At 36.7% G+C, this 22,025-nt stretch overlaps 1 protein-coding gene, 1 long non-coding RNA gene and 1 pseudogene across 6 annotated transcripts in view; 1 reads left to right on the forward strand and 2 right to left on the reverse strand.

Moving 5' to 3' along the window:
* LOC109113276 (AT-rich interactive domain-containing protein 1B-like) overlaps positions 1-22,025 on the reverse strand; it is an 849,861-nt gene that overhangs the window by 718,949 nt on the left and 108,887 nt on the right. The gene's annotated exons all lie outside the window — the stretch shown is intronic.
* LOC122140933 lies at positions 9,478-13,732 on the reverse strand (annotated as a pseudogene).
* LOC109070948 lies at positions 17,676-18,932 on the forward strand. The gene is made up of 3 exons (XR_006157458.1): positions 17,676-17,874; positions 18,003-18,047; positions 18,136-18,932. It is a non-coding gene; the product is annotated as an uncharacterized LOC109070948 (long non-coding RNA).

A 22,025-nucleotide genomic window follows, 5' to 3' on the forward strand; every position in this document is an offset into this window, starting at 1 on the left:
TATTAGCCTTAGAGTAAGGGAAGCACAACTTGGCAAATGAGAGCATCCAAGGTGAAAGCTATGGATTTATTTTAAATATTTGTAATGTTCTTTATTGTTAATCCAGTTTTTTTTTTTGTGGCTCTTTTTAAAAGTATCGTTTCAGGCACCCTTTAGGCACCGGTACCATTTTAAAAGTATCGAAATGGCACCGGACCCTACTTAAAAGTTATTATTTCTCAACTACTGGCTCATTTATCAAATGGGTGCTTTCTCTTCATCCTCCGCAAATTAAGCTACTGTAGGTAGTCCGGTAACTATACGTTTGAATAAATTAGCGTTTGCGATTGACAATGTGAAAGTCGTGACATTTGCCAAGTATGGTAACCCATACCTCGGAATTGGTGCTCTGCATTTAACCCATCCAAGTGCACACACACAGCAGTGAGAAGTGAACACACCGTGAACACACACCCGGAGCAGTGGGCAGCTATATATCCAGCGCCCGGGGAGCAACTGGGGGTTCAGTGCCTTGCTCAAGGGCACTTCAGTCATGGGTATTGAGGGTGGAAGAGAGCGCTGTTCATTCACTCCCTCCCACCTACAACTCCTGCCAGCACTGAGACTCGAACCGACGTCCTTCAGGTTACAAGTCCAACTCTCTAACCATGTAGCGAATACAGGAAGCTATCAATCAAGAAGGTATTAGGATTATGAGTTATTTTTCATTTTTATTTTTTGATTAATCACTTGGATTAATCATTCATTTTGACAGCACTAATGTTTATTGTAAATAGACAACCATACAAGGGTAATTGTTACTAAGCCTGCCCTGGGTACACCAATTTTTCTTGTTCATTGCCCTCGCAGATTCCTGCAGCTAAGCTTGGATGTACATTAAATACATTCCATTAAAGGTTATTGATGACATGCCTCTGAAGTTTGACTTTTTGCACCATTACAATACTTATAGGCAACTAGTCATCATATCTCTAGTTCTTTAATGTATTTGCATTGTACTAAAGTGCGTTCATTTTCAGTGGGCATATATGCGGCTGAAACAGGTAATCTAGTGCATCCCAAAATTTTCAACATGAATATTTTAATATAACATTATAGTCATTATGGCCTATAGCCTTTAGAAAAATGTTTTTTTTTGAGGAGGTGGGGTAGTGCACAATAGGCCCCTGTGGCGCGACCTAAGCTTTTGTTCTTAATGGCATTTTTTTCCTTACATTACTTTTACTTTTATACTTTAAGTAGTTTTGAAACCAGTACTTTTACACTTTTACTTGAGTAAAAAACTTGAGTTGATACTTCAACTTCTACAAAAGTCTTTTTAAACCCTAATATCTATACTTCTACTTGAGTAATGAATGTGAATACTTTTGACACCACTGAATGTAATATTATGTTGATCCTCTGACAGCTCAATATCTGCTTTGAATAAATTTCCAGTTGATGACTATAATAAACGATCATATACTCCTCTTTATAGGGAGGAAACAAATATTCCCAGACTGTCAAAACACTCACGTGTATGTGTGTGTATGACACTTTTAGTTTTGTTTCTACTTATATGTGTAGTTAGTCTCAATAAACGTGTTGTGGCTTACAGAGTGTTGCCACTCTGGCTCATACAGAACAATATAAGTTTTCATGCTTTTTAATACAAACCTTTTATAAAGATTTTTGATATAAATATAAAGCTTAAATATAAACTTGTTTTTGTGTTTCTCTGGAAAACTAAACCTTATAGTGATCTTAAAGGAGTCAGTGTGTTTATGGTCAACTTGTTTATTTTTTTTTGTGTACACACAGTAAACAATTATTGTTGGTTTAACTGTAAAAAGTATGGAAGTCATAAGAGGCCATTAATTATGATTAATTATGATTAATCTACTGATCACGACTTAACAAAAGTTTTTTTTTTTTTTTTTTTTTTTGCAGTTATTGTTTTAATTGTTCTATCTACTGTTTGCTATAGTAACGACCGCAACTTTGACACACATCTGATCAAAAGATAAAGCGTGTGCTCTCATATGTTGTGGTTCAGGTAATTTTGCTTCGCTTAGTAATAACGTCCACAATACATAAATACATTTTGTTTGTGAAATTAACATGTTAGTCAAAGCAACAGCGCTTTAATGTGCTCGTCTCTCCTCTTTCTCTCTCTGGAGTTATTTTTTGTCCTCCCTACCCTGCTGAAAAAAACAGCAGATGCTGGTTAGGTATGTTATGATGCTGGGATGCTGGTTTATGCTGGTCCTTTGCCAGCACAAGACCAGCATAAACCAACAAAAAAAATGTGTGGATTTTTTTTTTTTTTTTTATCTCAGACCATCTAACAAATGGATTTAAAAACAAAACAAACAAACAAAAAACAAAACTGGCTTTGTTTCGCTAAGTATTTGAGTAAATTAAAACACAATACTTACATTTAAATGTGAATTCCTGAATTGCGCACAACTGATTCTGGCATAAGGTAGGGTGCAAAGGGTGCATCAGATGTACACTTCATTTTCAAACAGAGAGTGCATTTCAAGTCACTTTCGAATTACAGAATCCTCACCATACCCACGGTGATGCCATCTGCCTTCGAAGTGCACACCCTTCACATTGGGACAGCATTCGTAGTGACACTGTGATGTAATCACACTTCAAATATGGTCTTGGAAGTGCGCACCATTCACATTGGGACACATCTACAGACACTGGCAGCACAGAAGAAAAGGAAAGTTTCAGGGATTTATTTTACTGAATATGAAGTGTTAGCTTAGTTTAATTACCATGATTTAAATGTTGATACCTTATAATTTATATCTCACTGATTATTTCAGTTAATTTTATTACAGCCATTACCGGGAAACTACTGTATTTCTGCCGCTTCAAAAGCGCCTCCTGCTGGCACACCTCCCGCTTTCATAAAAGCTAAATTAATTTATACCAACCCAAAAACAAAACCATGTATGAAGGTTTGTTTGGACCAATGTGAAAATCAACCCATGTATGAAGGTAAAATGAAGTCAAAAAGATTTGCATGTGCAGGGTAATATTTGTGGAAGTGTACATACGACTGTAAGCGTAAATTAAATTTGCATGAGCAAGAGAAGCTTAGCAAAGGTGTAAATTGTGTTCCAAGTTTTATTTATTTATTATTATTATTTTCAGCATTTTATTATTATTGGTAAGTGTAATTCAAGTATTGTGAAACTGCAGCTTCTTGCTAATGCAAAATATATATGATCTGCACTCTTCTGACTTCCATTTTTCCGCGCTTACACTTTTGGCACGTTGTTTTTGACAAAAGATGGTCAAAAGCACTGCAATCCTGTGAACAGTGATTTGCAAGCGAAAACAACAGTTTAAAGAACTGCAAAAACGGATTGACTGTGTAGAACCAATCTGTATGTGTAAAAAAACAAACTGTTGCAAATGTCTAAATTACTTTTTGTGTATGTAGGGCAAAAAGTTCCCGAAGTAATCTGATATGTACAGCTCCGTCTTTCTTTTATGTGCGCTTACAGTTTTGGCACGATTCTCTCACTAACTGAATTTTGCAAGCGCAAGATCTGATTGTTTCAATAAACACATCATATGCCAATACATTAGGCTTTTGCTGACTCTCCATTTACTCTTATCCAATTGATTCAATAAACACATCATACGCCAAAACATTAGTCTTCATTTAGTTCAGGATTGTTCTTGCTGCTGGAATGGTACTTTTAACGTACACATAAATTAAAAAAATAACAACTAAATTAAAACATAATATTTTATAAGTTATGTACCATGTTCATACTGAATTTCGAGATATAGTTTCCTTCTCCTCCTCAACAAGCAGAGGAACAGTCAACACTCAGACAAGCAGGAGACGAAGTGATGATGATAAAAAAGACAAGAGTTTATTGGATAATCTTAGTTGCGTATGTTTCAATGCTCAGACCAGTACAAATCCAAGAAGTGTTATTAAGCCATAACAATGGTAAATTACTGCTTCACAACAACAACCTCTGAAATGGAGACATTCTCTGATCTCTTACTTGTGAAGACAAAACCACACAATCACAAGACTAAACAACAATGGAAAAACAATATTAAAAATAATAAACAAATATAAACAACTAATCAATGAAATGAGTATATAAATGGTTTAAATGATTATTATAAATGATTAATGTAATAATAACATGATTACATGATAAATGATGATGCTGTTGTTTTTGTCATGCTGATATTGCATGGTTTTGTTCCATATTTCTCATATGTTTCCTAATGTTTATCATAATGCAGTCTTGCCAAGTATATCTAGAATCTGATGTTTCCATCTGTATATAAAGTTTGAATGTGTTTATGAATAAATGATGCACAAGATCTGATTTTAACAGTTTCAATGTTTGACTGACATGCAACAGTTGTTTGAAACATTAGCGATCCACAGTAGACACACATACACACACACACACACACACACACACAAAGTCCACAGAAGAGTGTTCAGCAAATTTATATAGAGAAGAATAAACGTTTTTGATCCCATTTTTGATCCCACAAAGTCTTTTATAAAAGATTTTAGTTTTTCTACATAGTGCAAATAAATGTTTAAAAACCCTGAGAACAAGGGATGTGCCCAAATCTGAATGCCATGTTCAGAATGGAAATGACCCATTCTATGGAGCCCCTAAAGGGACATGGTGAATTATTGAATTAATGAAAACATTTTTGAATGCACGCTTGTTTTTCCTTTCACTTTCAAATTTGTAATTACGTGCACTCTGTGTGTATAGAGGGTATGCAATTACTGGGAATGAGTGCAAAACATCCTGCAATGTAAATGGCTTTAGTAGGGGAAACCGTGAAAACGGGAGTAAAACAAACAATTATCTGCTGCACTTAAAGCCAGCTGGAGTCGACAGCAGTCCTTACAAACTACAAAAGAACCAGTTGTCCGTGGACATTGACATGTGGCTAGAAATCTAGTTTCCTGACATCTATTGCCTATAAATCTGGACAATACATAAAAAAACAAATACACCTAACAAAATTATAAGCAATAAAACAAAATAAAATCAAGGAGTCTATAAGATCACTAATATAATTGTTATACATCATCATAACCATGGTCATAACACCCAGCCCTAAAATTAAAAGCGATGTGGACATCAATGGATATTCTGTTTTTTTCAGTCTATCTATCTATCTATCTATCTATCTATCTATCTATCTATCTATCTATCTATCTATCTATCTATCTATCTATCTATCTATCTATCTATCTATCTATCTATCTATCTATCTCTGGCTTGCTTAGTTGGGGACACTTCATTTACAGCGATATCGTTGACTTGATTGCAAATTATTGCACAGATACTGTTTAAACTGAACTGAGCTGCATGATGACATCACTGAATTCAATGATGAACTGCCTTTAACTGTCATTTTGCATTATTGACACACTGCTTTCCTAATTAATGTTGTTCAGCTGCTTTGACGCAATCTTTTTTGTTTAAAGCACTATATAAATAAAGATGACTTGACTTGATCTATCTATCTATCTAAAGAACAAAAGGCTCATCATAATGGATGTTTTCTTTTTTTTAATAAATGATAAAAGCTATACAGGTATGCATAATAGAAAATAATAAACATTTAATTGATAAGTTGTAAATACAATACATAGCCTAGGGTATGATTTTAGGCGGTACTGATTTTACAAGATATTTGTCAGTGACACTCAGGACCCACATCAAATCCTTCAACATCGTCCTGTCAGTCTTCTCTCCTTACTATCCTTAAGTTATAGACTATCACAGCAAGAACAACCATGTCCCTTTAGGGGGCTATCATGTTCCTTTGGGGCATCGTAGAATGTGTTATTCATTATCAATGTCTTTCTGAATTCATAATTAGGCTTTGGGCATCCCTACTGAGAACCTTACTCAGTGCAGTTTTTAATAATTTAATTAATTTGCATATATTTCAAATTTAATTAATTTGCATATATTTCAGGATTAAAGAGAAAATGTTTATTGAGTCTTTAAAATGTGCGCAATTGTCATTATTCTGGCCCATTTAATTGATTTTACAAGCAGAATTTTGGGACAAACAAACATAATGTATGGAAAATGTTTTACAAAACAAACAAATTATTTGTTTGCACTTGCAGGTTTGATCTGTAGTTGTCCTGAGATTTAAGATTAAAGGTGTAGAAAAATTCAATATGTAACACGTTTAAATAAAAAAGACCAAACCATCCAGATAATTTTTAGTGTTATTTCTAAATTTTAACTCAGTCATCCAATCAACAGTAATGTGTTTGTAATGGTCCTCTCAGTGGTTAGTAACCTCATCACTGAGTGGTTTGTGTGTGTGCATGAGGGCGAGGCTTGTACCATAATGTCAGATTCGTGTGTAGCCCGATGCCCTCTTACAAGCACACTCAACCGCAAAAATCATCACCAGTATAACAGTTCCAATGGGTATGAAGGCAATGTGTAAATAGTAGAATGAATTGCCCAGAGGTTCGCGCAAGCCCATTAAAACAATCCTTTGGAGTAAAGAACAGTTCAGAATTCAGACAACCAATGTAGAATTTCTATAAACTATTTTATGTGTTAAACAGAATCTACTAAATACAGACTAATTCATTATAAAGAAAAACAACAAATAAAAAAAAGTGCTTAAGTTTCTGTTTCTCTCGTTTAAAATAAATACTTTCTATAATTAACAATTCATTCTTTATTTTAAATATTCATTCATTTACTTCTTTTTGTATTTAACATTTTATGCTGATAGTGCATGTTGTTTACAGTTAGCTGTATATACCAAAGATATATATACAGATATATGCTACAGATAGCTAGTATATACCAAAAGACTTATTGCTATTTGTTAATTTGTGCTTAAGTGGCAAACTGTACCACAGTAACTTTGTCCTCGTTTCCTATTCCCACACATTTCTCATCAATAGATGTGAATTGTGCCACAGATATGTTATTCACTACCCTAACTAGACAATATTTGTCCTATTTCCTCCAGACCAGCACATGTTACTCCCTCCAGCCCTTAGTTATCCAATGTCCACTGTGAAGACTGGACTAAACTCAGGGCAGCGGAGAGAAAATGGCACTGCAACGAAGTTCACGCTGCCAAAACTACCTTCTTCCATAACAAGATCAACTGCACATCAGACACACGCAAACTCTTCAAAGCACTCAATACTCTCCTCAATTCTCTCACCCCTTTAACTGCTGATGATTTTGCTAATTACCTCACAAACATCAGCAGTCAGTTCTCTGCTCCACTCACCCAGGAACTCACAGCAAACACTAACACAGCTGATCATCTTCACTCCTCCTCCTCTCCTCTTTCAAAAGAATTCTCTAAACTTATCCTCTCCAGCCATCCTACCACCTGCCCTAGACCCCACCCCCTCACATCTCCTACAAGCTACGTATTTCCCCTGCACTTCTTACTTCGCTCACGAACATAATCTAAACATCTCTTCTCACAGGCATTTTTCCGACTGCATTCAAACAGGCTCGGTTAACGCCTCTGCTTAAAAAAACGACACTAGACAGCTCACTTGTTGAAAGCTACAGGCATGTGTCTCTCCACTCTTTCATAGCAAAATCACTTGAACAAAGTGTTCAACCAAAAGCCTTCCTTCCTCTCATAGCACAACAAGCTGGACAATAAACAATCAGTCTGAACAACTGAGTCTTACCACACAGATAGGTCATTCAGGGTGAGTTGGGGAGGAGAGGTATCCAAGTCATATCAACTGGTCACTGGGGTTCCCCAGGGATCAGTCCTTGGACCACTCCTCTTCTCTATATACACTACATCACTGGTGTTCCTCAGGGAGCAGTCCTTGGACCACTCCTCTTCATTATATACACTACATCACTGGGGTTCCTCAGGGATCAGTCCTTGGACCACTCCTCTTCTCTATATACACTACATCACTGGGGTTCCTCAGGGATCAGTCCTTGGACTGCTCCTCTTCTCTATATACACTACATCACTGGGACCCATCATTCAGGCACATGGTTTTTGCTAACATTGTTATGACACACAGCTCTACCTTTCATTTCAACCAGATGATCCAACGGTACCTGCATGGATCTTAGACTGCCTGATGGACATCTGGGCATGGATGAAAGAGCCAGTTTACCTTCCAGCTAGGTTCATCAATAACAAACCCAAAAAACATCACAAACAATCATCACCTAACCACACAAGATCATATTGCAAAAACATCACAATCATGCAGGTCTGCACTACACAACGTTAGAAAGATCAGACCCTTCCTAACAGAACATGCAACTCGTCCAGGCCCTTGTAATTTCTAGGCTTGACTATTGCAATGCTATTCTGGCTGGACTTCCAACACGTGCAATCAGACCTCAGCGAATGATCTTGTTTTAAATGAGCCCAAAAGAGCCCATGTTACACCGCTTCATATCTCTATGCACTGGCTTCCAGTCGCAGCTTGCATCAAGTTCAAGAGATTGGTGTTCCTACATCCACTCACTCTTACAACTTTACATCCCCTACAGAAGCCTGCGGTTGGTCTTGTGGTCCTATCACAGAGAGGCTCAAAATCACTCTCAAGGACATTTTCCTTCACCGTTCCCTGCTGGTGGAATGGTTCTAACTCCATCCGGGCAGCAGAATCCCTCACAATTTTCAAGAAACAACTGAATACTAATTTCTTCCGTGAGCATCTAACTACATCCTCCTATTAAAAATAAATAAATAAATAAAAATTCTCTTCGCTTTCACTTTTTCTATGCTTTCATTTTCCCTTAATCCCTTCCTGTTCTAGCTTTTACTATTTTGAATGATGACTGAAACCTTGTATAATGGGCACTTCTTGTGTTTATTGTCATCCTATAATGAATGGATTGTTGTATTCCTCAGTTATAAGACGCTTTGGATAAAAGTGTCTGCCAAATGAATAAATGTAAATGTAAATTTGTGGGTTTCAAATATTTAAGTTAAGACACACACAAATCCACAAATAGGTGGATGATTCGTATGATACATCAGTATTCTATATTTTAAGCTATTGAAATATGAGCAGATGTACTTTAAACTGCACATCTTTAAAGTAGGTGAAAATATTGGCTTTATTGTTGTTCTCAATTGTAATTAATGTGAAGCTACAGGACACTCAGACCCAATAAAAAATAAAATGTAATATTAATTTCATATAAATATAGCATTTTTAATATTTTTAATTAAAATGAAATAATTTAAATGTATGGGGAAAAAAAAAAATACTCAACATTTTGAAAGAAAAAATAAAATGTAGCATCTGAAAATAACTAGTTTTATTCAAGTTTTATTAAGTATTGTTTAACATTACTGGACTAACGTATATACAATAATTTATATCAGTACAATTTTTTAGCTCTTTAAGGTAATAATTGCAGGTTAACACTTTTTACAGTGTACTTATGTCCCTCACAGATTAATTTTTTGTAATTTTCTCAGTTCAGTCTCTAATGCTCCTGATGAAAAATGTCAAATAAACTCCCAGTGTTTGACTCACCAGCTGATGTATTTGGTGGCATTGTAAAAAACTGGGTCTCCGGCGTTGCCGAAGCTGATGTTCAGGCCGTAAGTCTGAGGATCTTTTATGAAATACGCCTGAACCAGACGGGACTGAGGGATCTGGTCCACGGACACGAGCTCAGAGTGTTTGCAGGGTGTGGGGTCCGGTTCTGGTTTACGATACGCCACGGGTTTCCACTGATTATAACCCCACACATTGTCGCCATTTACTGGAACCGAGACCCAATTAGACACCTAACAGATGAGATCAGATAAATGCTTGCTTTATACAGGAAAACATCAACATACATTCATATTAACCATGTACACCCTGGGAATATGAATTAATAGTAAGGAAAATAAGATTTTTTTGAAAAAAAAAACAAAACAAAAAAACACTAGAAAAAAATTGCATGTGTTTTTTATGCTTTGTACATATTTGATCCATCATAATTTTAATATAAAAATATAAGGATATAACAAGAACAAAAAAAAAAAAAAAAAAAAAAAAAAAATACTTATATTATAACCATAACACCCAAAAAAAAAAAAAGATCTTATATATTTTCTCATTTGGCACAAATGCTGATATTTATATGATGAATGAATTCTGATGCTTGTAATGTAAATCAACAGTATAGCAGATACTTACATAAAATGCTATGAATATCAGTGGTAACTCTATATCTCCAATAATATGTTTTAGTAAATTGAGATTTAAATAATCCAAACATATAATGCAATGAAATACAGTGCTGATTGAGAGACGAAGAAATAAAGTCTCCTCAGAAGATGTGAGATGTTCTGGAGGCTTGTGAAGATCATTCCTCCACTGAGGAACAGTGAAAGTAAAGCCTCTGGAAACAAATGCTCCTCAAAAGATCCTGATGATCAGATTTGAGACTCTAAATCATGATTGATGGAGAATCAAGTAAAACTGAGCTGCTTCAGTCCATCAAGTGTTTATACACTTTTACTTGATTAAAAAAGTCTAAACTATCGGTCAGACCAACAGAAGGCATGGAGCAGATTGTGTGACAGGTTTATAATTGATCATGTTGATCTTTTAGAGCCTTAGAAGTATGTGTATCAAATATGATGGAGACAAAAATCTGAGACATTGTCCAGGTTTGCTGAAGTGTTTACCGGAAAGAAATAGGGTTTGTACTCATCGTCTATGCAGTTGCTGTCATAAGTTCTTTCCCGGAATACTGAGTCTCCAACAGACTGAAACTCTAGAGCGAATCTGGAGTGGTTTCCTCGCGGCGTCACGCCGTTCAGCCACACGCGCAGCTGCGAGGAGTTGGCGTTATGATGGAGATGATGATAGAAGAGAATCACGACCCACTGACTCAAACGCTGAGAACTGATGATAGAAGAGAAATCAGACACAACTCTACACAGAACCTGCTGTTTGTTCCTGTAGTTCTGCTCACCTGCAGACAGAGGGAGCCACTGATGAAACTCTCTGTTTTCTCTCCACCGCACAGTGTTACTGTGTGCCCTGACTGATTAACAGTGATCTTTGGGTCAGACCAGATGAAGTTCTGGAGCTCGTATGGAGGGTAAAAGCTGGACTCTGCGGTCTGCTGGGGGTCGGCGGTGTTACGGACGTCATCGTACTCCCACACCTGAGAAACAAACACAGCAGTGTTCATGTTTTCATTTCTAACCATCGTCGTTTCTTATTTTATTTATGCTCTTTTGTTCTTTAATGTCAACATCAGTCAATCATTTATCCATTCATCATAATCCATCCATCAGTCAATCCATCCATTCATCTAATCATCATCCACATTTAAAGGCATCAGTGTCCCAAAGACACAATGGCAAGGTTAGATTAGGCATATTAGTGCATTTCTAGTAATAATAAAAATAAAAACTGTTATTTTAAGACTGCATATGAATACATCAAATCTCAACTGCTTATGTATTCATGTAATATTGAGTGTATTTACTCTGGTGAACACTAGTGCCCTGCTGTACCGCACACTGGTCTGCGGCTCCACCTTCAGGCTGCCTGCTGAACTGCGGTTGATGAAGGAGGGCCAGTCCACCTGCACTGCTGACTGTGTGCTGTAAGTGTTAACCATCAGCAGTGCTGGAGCTCCATGATTACACAGCAAGAAGTGAAGTGTGTCACTTTGCCCCAGACCTCGCACATGAACCAGATTCACTCCAGCAGGAAGAACCCACGGAGGAGTCAGACCAGGATTCAACTCTACAGACACCTGACAAATCAAGAGAGATGAGATGTTATATTAGACTGACCACACATAAACCTTTATAAAATAATTAGAATTGTAGATGTTTGAATATATAATTGTATAACTTGTATAACAAATTAATAATTCCCATTATGGCAAATTAAAAACCCAATAACATTAAATAATTAAAGGGTTAAAGGGCCCTGCGATAAGACGATGGGGTGTGTTGAAAGACGATGATCATGTATCGACGAATATACTATAGTGTGGTTCATAAACACTATAGTAAATTACTTTACTAAGTAATGTGTTGTGGTAATTCTATAGTTTCTGTGGTAATAACAATTATAGTAATATAAATTACTTTACCCAATACTGTACTAAGTTTTCTACATCTATAGGGTATAATATACTACAATACACTACAGTTTACTGAAGTAAAAACTAAAGTATTCTACAGTATTTATCACAGTTTATCAGTTCGCTATAGTTAATACTCCAGTATGCATGCTGTAGCATTAATTAACTAAGTGTTGTAAATACTATAATTATACAGTATAATACACCTTACTATAGTGGTTCAAAAACAATATAGTGTATTATTTATTATAAATTAGGCCTACTATTGTATTTTTTCATGTGATATTGTTATAATCATTAAATATTGTCATTATTAAGTGTATTTGTCATTTCCAATTAATTTAGGCATGTTACATTCATACTATTATTATTAGGTTACTTTTATTATTAAATTAATATTACTACAATTAATTTGCTCCGCAATAATTTCATATTAACTAACTGACGCGTTGTGAGGATAAGTAGCTTAGGCTACTCCTCATTGAAAATGTTTTTAAAAAGTATTTTGAAACAGGTCTATTATAGCTTCCAATTAATTCTAGGCCTATAGCCTAAATAAAATTGTTAACACTTCAGTCATCAATGAAACTTAAGAGCAGCTTTATTTTAAGCGCCGACTTTCAAACACAAGCTGTTCAACACGAAATACGTTTCTTCTCATTGTTTTCATGTTCGGGCCACAAGAGAAACATTAAGGAAATAAATTAAAACAGTTATATATCGCATATTAAGTAGGAGATTCGTCTCTCGTCGTCTCTGAGAGAATATGCGCCGTTAATGCGTGTCGTCAGTTTTTCAGACATTCACCAGCATTAAGTTTTGTACAAAGTTTGCACGTTGCTTGCGTAATGTCTACTGGCTCGCCTTCACGGTTTAAAACAGAAATATTTCCAATATTGCGACGCATCCCCACTAACTCCCCACCCCCCGGGGGCCTCCGATTTGCTGTTCGCGGGGGGCCCCGCAGATTTGCGCTACGCCACTGACCACGTTCAAAGCCCAGAAAGGTAGTAAGGACATCGGTAAAATAGTCCAAGTGACATCAGTGGTCCAACTGTACTGTTATGAAGCTACCAGATTTTTGTGCTCCTGCGTCGGCAGCACCAGACGCGTGCGCAGTGGGACTCTTTACGCCCATCGAAGATACGAAAGAAAACCAGCTGTTGAATGAAGTTATTTTGGTTTTCTTTACGCAAAACAGTATTCTCGTAGCTTCACACAATTATGGTAGAACCACTGATGTCACATGGACTATTATAACGATGTTCTTACTACCTTTCTGTGCCTTGAACATGGTAGTTGCGTATTTGTTAGAAATGTTGATTTTTGTTGTTGTTGTTGTTGTTACAATTACTCCACTAAGTCATTTTTCTCAGTGTATATGAAAACGGCATTTTCTGAACTGTCTATTATGAAAGGATTTGCAGATTTTTAAAGGTTATTTGTCGTTGTTACACTGGTATGAAGTTTAATTTCTGCATTATGATTTATTCTTACCTTCCGCTGAAACATATCACCATGTGTCAGAAGAAAAACTATACAACCAGCCACACCGAATAAAACAGAGGTTACAATTTTTCCTATACACCAATACATGTTTACACCCTGAACACAAATGTATGGATCTTCTTCTTCTTCTTTTAATGGCGGGTGGGGGTGTAACTAACAGTGCATTTACGCAACCTACTGTACTGGAGTGTGGGCAAGAGATTTGCATTTTCATTACTTTTTCTTCTTTATTTGTTATAGACTGTAGTTTAGGTATGTGAATGCTCATCCACTACAGAGCTCCAGTAAAAAGTAGACAGGGAATTGTTCAACTCTTTATCTGAAGCATTTAAATGTTCACAGCAAATGCTGGTACAGTATAACATCGGTCAAGTTTGATTGGATTTTGAACAGCTGTACAGCTATGAGGTGTTAGATGTGGTGCTTCTGAAATAAACAGAATAAAATATACATCAGTACATCTGCCAAATGTAAGTTACAGACATGTAAATAACTTGCCACTGACACCTTATAACTGTGATGTTCTACAAAACAACAAGCTTTAAATCACTTTTTTTCTTACTGCTGAAAATTAGATCACTTATGGTAAAAATCCATTTTCTCTCAGGAGCATGCAGTGTAAGCTAAATGGTGAATACTTCTACATTACTCTTGTCAATGTAGTCCATAGCAAAAAAAAAAAAAAAAAAACCTTTAAAAATAAAATAAATCTGGACTCCAGGGGTTATTTTGAGAGAAACCCAGGTATTTTAAGCAGTATGATTATATATAAAAATATATATAATACAGAATAAACATTCAGCAGTCAGTACTTTTTTACTTAAGTACATTAAAAATCAAGTACTTTTGTACTTTCACTCAAGTAAAATTGAAAAGAAGTACTACCTCATACTTTTACTGGAGTATTATGTAATATGTTCAAATATCACTGGAGTAATATGACTTTGGGGAAGAAGTGGCCTAGTGGTTAGAGAGTTTGACTCTTAACCCTAAGGTTGTTGGTTCGAGTCTCGGGCCGGCAATACCACGACTGAGGTGCCCTTGAGCAAGGCACAGAATCCCCAACTGCTCCCCGGGAGCCACTGCTCTGGGTGTGTGTTCACGGTGTGTGGGTTAAATGCAGAGCACAAATTCTGGGAATGGGTCACCTTACTTGGCTGTATGTCCCAACACTGTCATTTCTTCCAGTGGTTTCTTCCAACGTCATGTCAAGTTTGTGACGTCAGTTTGATTTTTATTTTTGATTTTGATGTCAGTTTGATGGCTTTTTCAACATCAATTGCCCACTGATCAATGCAGCCGTCTGTTGTTGCAGAGTGTGTGCATCCCTATCATCGTTATTTGACACACGGTGACACGATGGCCTGCACTCCCCTCAGCATGGTGGCGTGGGTATACTGTTCCCCATAGCGACCCCTAGAGCTCGCAGTTCGAAGTTCCCTTGAAAAGGAAATGTCTCAGGTTACGAATGTAACCATGGTTCCCTGAGTAGGGAACGACACACTGCATCCTCTAGCTTTCCTGCCATGCTTCGGACGCAAGCTTCAGATGAAGAAGTGAATGACGTCTTCTCCCGGTGCCTATTTATTCCATAGTCGCACCGGAAGTGACATCAGAGGCTGTCGCCGGCAAACTTGTTGGTGTTTTTTCCAATGTATGCTTCAGACATGAGTCACGATGAGGCATTCCATATAGTGACCCCTAGAGGACGCAATGTCTCGTTCCCTACTCAGGGAACCATGGTTACATTCGTAACCTGAGACGTTTTCTCGTAAATTCCATTAATTCCTATGTGGGGCCACTTTTGTTACTTTTTTTTTATTGCACCCATTTAAACTCCTCGAATCCACTATATTAATAATAATAATAATAATAATAATAATAATAATAATAATAATAATAATAATAATAATTATTATTATTATTATTATTATTATTACCGATGCAAGTGTGACAAAAGTAGAGAAATCTTGGACCGGTACGATCAACACACGATTTTTAGAATTTTTTTGAAAATCAGTTTCGGAAGGTTTTAATTAATGTTTGTGAAACTCTGAGATTTATCTGTGGATCTCATTCTGTTTATTTGTCAATGTGTTTTATTTTTGTTAATCTAATCAAAATCATTTATTTGTGGATCATAATCTGTTTATTTGGAATAACGCAACAATTCTATCTCCATAAATAATGACCAGTCGTACACTCTGGGAAACACCTTCTATTCCCCAATGCAGAGCTCAGTTCTGATATACTTTCAGTTTCGCTAAACGTGTAGTGTGTGCGAAGTTTGGACGCCGAGAACAAAAGAGCCATTCAGAACTTCACCAATGTAAGTATTCATGTTTAAAAATATTAATCTAAACGGTTTGTCTCCGTGTTGTTATATAAATTGCTGTGTCTTATGTTCGTGGGGATCTAAACCCGCTAGTGATGCTGAAGTTAGGGAACATGTAAATGAATGGGTCCATCAGTGTGATTGCGATGATAACAGTGATTATGATCTTCACTCGTGCGGTTATTAATGTAATTACTAAATTGTTCGTTGATTTCTCCGATGATGAGATTGTTTGGTGGCATGTTTCTGAATATCTGAAGCCCGTTGTTTGTGAATTGGGTTTCACTGATCATTCTGAGTATAACAATGAAATAATTTCTTAAATTTGATGTTTCTTATCTGACATTTTTACCATGTAAGATCCACGTGTTAAATCTTTAAATAACCTTAAAAAGCAATGTTTCGACTGTATATTGTGGTCAGTTATATAGGCTTATAGGCTATTATTCAGCAAGGCATTTTACTCGTGTATAAATGTCTTTATTATGCGTATGTGTCGGTTATGTCACAGCTGTTTGTTTTCTCCTCAGGTCGAATCTTTTAATGCTGCTGTCATTTTGCTTCGTCTATCATAGCGGGTCAGTGTAATTTGTTTATAAAATGTAAATCGTTCTGATTTTCAGTTCGAGCTAGAATTCTAGTTCTAATCGATTGTTTTTCTGTTGCACCACTAAAGTCATGTTCTTTTGCTGACATTTGTGAATAGATGGAAAATCCCCAGTATATTATGTCATCATTACACATCATGACATCACTGACACATCTTTGCAGTTCATTCCAGTTCATTTATTATTAAGCATTGTTTGGTCAGGGATGAATGAGGCTTGTTTGTTTGCTCTGAAAGACAAATAAGACACTCATAAGACTAACAGTTCTGAACTCTGATGAAAGTGAAAATAATCACACACATACTCTCATGCTGTATAATTTAATTTTCATGAGCAAGCTCATGGCTTGAACCAACAACCTTAATCTTTACATTTACTTCTGATGCTAAATATTGGAGAAACTCCACCATCAGTTCACAATTGTTGAATTGCGTGGTGAATTGTGTTTTTTTTTTTTTTTTTTTAGAATTCATACATTTGTTTTGAATGAATCTGTATTTTAGGAGCCTCCACTGTGAAATTCAAAAATGGAGACAATGCCACACTGACATGTAAATATGAGGCCAAAGACATTTCAGATATTCGCTTCATTCGGCAAGGAAAACCTGTACATTTTGCTGACATCCCCATTTGTGAAGAATATACAAAAGGAAGTGGCCGAGTATGTAAAAAAGAAGCATGTGACATCATCATCAAGGATCTGATATTCAGTGACGCTGGGAATTACATTTTTAGATTCAATTACAAAAATGCTCTGACGGATCTGACGTACCAACTTCATATTTATGGTAAAGTCAAAACTGACCAAACTATCAGAATGCATGTGCTTTCTGGATTTCCTTTAGTTATTCTGTGGTACTGCATGCTGGACTGTAACCATCAGAATCAGTGAATGGGACACGTCCTGAATAATATCATGGTTAGTGGTCACCAATAAGAAGCTTTTCATTGGCTGATGATTACATCTGGTTCCATAAATCTTAATATGTGCTTATGGCCTTTATGACAATATTATGAGACAATATTAATAATATTCTGTCTAATAATTTCTGTTTCTCCTCAGATGAGATTTGTGTGAACATCGGTGAACAGATTAAAATAAATTTTCTATTATAAAAAGCTGATAAAGTGCAGCATCAGAGCAGCGGAAGCAAAAAGTGGAAGGAGGTTTGGAAGAGAGGCCATGGTGTTCAAAATGATCAGCTGAATGATAGAGATGGAAACTTAATCATCAATAACTTTACAGCCAGTAATTCAGGAACATACAAAGTTTTGGGCTCTGAAGGAGAAACCTTGATCACAGTGACTGTTGAAGGTGAGAGAAGCTCAGAATATCTGGAAATATTATTTTTTAAAGTAGTAGTAGTATGTTTATTCACCATGAGCTCTGTTTTTTCTCACTTTGTTTGACTGACCTTTGAATATCTTGTACTGAATCTACAGGATCTCGTTCAGGTGGTAAACTCAAGAGTGATGCTGAACAACACAGTAAGTAAAACAGGAGGCAATGAGAGCATTACAATATATTTAAAAAGTGAGCTTGAAACTATAATATTTGTCTCCCCTTCTGCTGTAGAGCACTGGATTGGACCGGCTGGGCTGCCTGGGTTCGTTTGGGTGGTTCTTTGCCTTTTTTAAAAGAAGAAAGATACACCGATGTCTGGATGGAGGTCTGAGAAGGTTCTACATTTGATGAAGAACCATCTTCATGAATATTAAAAATTATGTTCTAGAATATTAATGCAATCCAGATGTGCTACATCTGCCATATTGTCATGTGACTTATTTCCGAAAGTAGTAGGACATCCAGGTACTTTCTGACAGCTGTTTTATAAGTATTACAAGGTTTTATTGCCATCTGAATCCATAATGTCAGTGTGTTTCTCCCACCGCCCGCATATTTCCCTGACTGAATTACCTACTGTTTTTTTTTTAACAAACAAAAAGGTGATGTGGTAATTTCACTGCTGCCAAATCCACATCCGAGTTTACAAGATGGGATCAATTTTAAATTCACTTTGGCAGCACCATATGATAACTGTTGTGCTTCACTGTAATTTGCATTAAAGATATACACTTTTATTACTGAAAGATATATAACATATTATTGCACCAAAGGACATGTAATGCAATTTTTAATGTTTGTATGTATGTATGTATGTATGTATGTATGTATGTATTTATTTATTTATTTATTTATTTATTTATGTATGTCTTTTAATGTTAGTTTAAGTCCCTCAGTTGTCCACCAGAGGTCTCACTCCACAGAGTATTGACTATTGGACTATAGTTCCCAGGAAGCCTCATACCTGGACTAATTTCCGCTCACCTGATCCTTGCACTCAGATTATTTAAAAACTGTGTTTTGCTCTCTCTTCGTGAAGTCTTGTTTATTGTGTATCTTGCCTGTGTATCGACACTGTCGGGACTTTTACTTCACAACCCTAGCTGCCTGCCCTAGTCTGTTGTTTGTTGTGGACTGGACTTGTGTTTGTTTGCTGCCTGCCCTGATCCTCTGCCTGGGTTTGACCACGCTTACTGTTTTGCCTCTGACAAACCTGGTATTTCACCCACTGCCTGTTTGTACTTTGAGACTGCTTCCACTAGATAAACAACACATGGATTCCACTCAACCAGAGTCTGTGTTACAATCAGGCTGAAACGATTTTGTCTAAAATAGAACGACTCATATGTGGAATCTATCAGTCAGGAGCTGCACAATGTTTGACAGATTTTACACTGCTATTGTCAATTAAGTAAACAAACTGATTAAAGCTATTCTTTTTCTGATGTTTAGAATTATACCTTTTATGTTAAAGAAAAAAATAATTGTACAGTCTTTACTGTGTGGGCCAAATGTGTAATTCTCTAAAAATCACACTATATAAATCTAAACAAAAAAATCTGCTAAAAACAGTGAACCTTTACAAGTTCTCTTATATTACAAAATAAATAAATAAAAAATAAACGAGAGCATGTGAATTTTTTAAAACTGTTTTTAACTTTTTTTTGCACCAACTGCAAATTATGTGAACAGTATTTTTAGTCATTAAAAAAACAAAAAAAAACAAAGCGTTTTAAAAGGAAAAAATGTTAGAAAGCATGACCTTCTATGACCTTGTTGAAATCCAAACGGTAAGAGCATGGCGCTTGCAACGTCCTAATCATGGGTTCGATTTTTGGCCAAACTGTATGGCAAAAATGTACACCATCAGATTTCCTTGGATAAAAGAATACACCAAATGCATAAATGTATATGTAAACACCCTTAGAGGGAAGCTGAGGAACTGACATAACAAAACACATTAAAAAACGTTTTTATTTTGGGTCTATTATGAACATCATGACCACAACAGATATTTTGTACACACAATCCACAACACGTTTGAGTGCCAAACTTCATAGACGTGTTCATGGCACTAAATGAGAAAAAGACACAAAACATCATAACCAGTATTTATAGAAAAACCCTCTCAAATTGACCCACAACATATTATAAGGGTTTAAAAAAAACTAGTATTGCTTTAATGTGTGCAAATCAGCTTTGAAAGAGTATGTTTTGGAAAAACTCTAAACAAATTAAACAATTTAAGAAATAATTTTGTTGGTATTGTGTGTATGTTATTTTATGCAGTTGATCATGACACTTTTTTAAGTGATTACACCTCGGCTAATTGTTAGCTAGCACAATAAAAGCCTGACAGCTCTAAATGTGTTCAGTTCTCTGATAATATAATTCACATATTAAGGTGTGTATAGGCTATATATGCACTCTAAATAAAAATGCTGCTTAACAGCACTTAAGGTAGTTCATTGGCTTGTAATCAAAGAGGAACCACTTTAAGTGCTACAGTATATAGAGAACCAACTTTAAAGCTAAAGCGCCTTCATCAATGCAGAACCAGAAGAGGTCAAAAAGTCTCATGTGGGGCCCTGGAATATTTCCTTATGGGGGGCCTTGGGGGGTTATCTTCAAAAAATACAAAAAAGAATCTTTAAAGAACTATACAGGTGCTTAACGGCTATACAGAGCACCCCAAAGAACCGCTGAAGAAACAAATCTGTGTCTATGTCTGTGTGTGTGTCACGGTTTGCAGGTTCGTCTGCTCAATTCTGTGTTGCTGCTCTGATTGTCTATCAGCGTTAGCTGGTGCTGACGAGCAATCAGAGCAGCGACAGGTGCGTCTTGTTCTGTGGGTCTACTTATAGTCCTGTGTTTGTCTTGTCCTTCATCAGATCGTTGTCACTGGTTCTCTGTTTGTCTCGCTCCTTGCAGTGTCCGTCGGTCCAGCTGGTTTGGAGTTTCCGGCCTCTAGCGCTAGTGCCTGGGACTGTTCACTCTAGTTGGTGTGTCGCCATTGTAGCTTCCTGTTCCTGGTTCGTGTCTTCGAGGATTCTGCCCACTGCTGCCAAGGAGGAGCTGCTGACCATTTTTACCGGCGTTTTATTCGCAATTACAGCCAACTAGCTGTGCCTCTGACTGCCTTGACCTCCACCATGATAACCTTCAGGTGGTCTAGTGCAGCTGAGGCTGCATTTACTACAGTTTTTCTCAAATGCTAAAACACAAAAGCCAATCCTCTAAACCAAATGACCAGTTGTCTAAACACATTTACTAAATCTAGCCATCATTTTCCAATATCATAAACACATTTCACATGAAGACAATTCACAAAACACAATCCTCCGTTCTCATAAATCTTAACACATTTTTTTTTTTGCTAAAACACAAGTACACTTGTTGCTAATGCTGTGACCACAGATGAAAGCTCATGTGATGCAAAATGCTTGCCACAGTCAGCAATATTTGAACACAATGAACACACCTGGCGTCATTCATTACACACAACGACTCAAAATTGAAGACACTTGTTGCTAATGCTGTGACCCCATGTCAGAAAGCAAGTTCAGAGTGCAGAGTTTGGTGAAGATTCCAAACAAACACAATGGATGAAGGCAGAGTCAGGGGAAGAGGAATTCGAGTCAGAGGAGGGAGAAGAGCTGGCCATGGAAGAAGAGGAGCAGGCCAACGAGGAAGAGGAGAAGGTCCAGGAGGGAGAGCAAGACAACCTCGCACCATCATTACGGACGAGATGCAAGCAACAGTCATTGACCATGTCATTGTCCATGGCATGACAATGGCTGAAGCAGGACTACGAGTCCGTCCAAACCTGAGTAAGGTTCACCGTGGCCACCATTATCAGGGCATTCAGACAACACAACAGGTATTGTACTCTATTGCTTTCTTTGTCACAATACAATTTTACACGCCTGTGAAAGTAGTCTATGGTTTCAAATCAGTTGTTACTGTATTGTAAAACATGTCAATTGACAACACATGTTTCTTTCTTTAGAGTTGAAAGAATGCCACATGGGGTGGGAGGGTTGCCATATTTACAGCGGCACAAGAAACCCTCATTGTGGATATGGTTCGTGAGAACAACCTCATCAGACTCCGGAAGATCA

The sequence above is a fragment of the Cyprinus carpio genome, chromosome B20 (genome assembly GCF_018340385.1).
Source record: "Cyprinus carpio isolate SPL01 chromosome B20, ASM1834038v1, whole genome shotgun sequence".
NCBI lineage: Eukaryota > Metazoa > Chordata > Actinopteri > Cypriniformes > Cyprinidae > Cyprinus > Cyprinus carpio.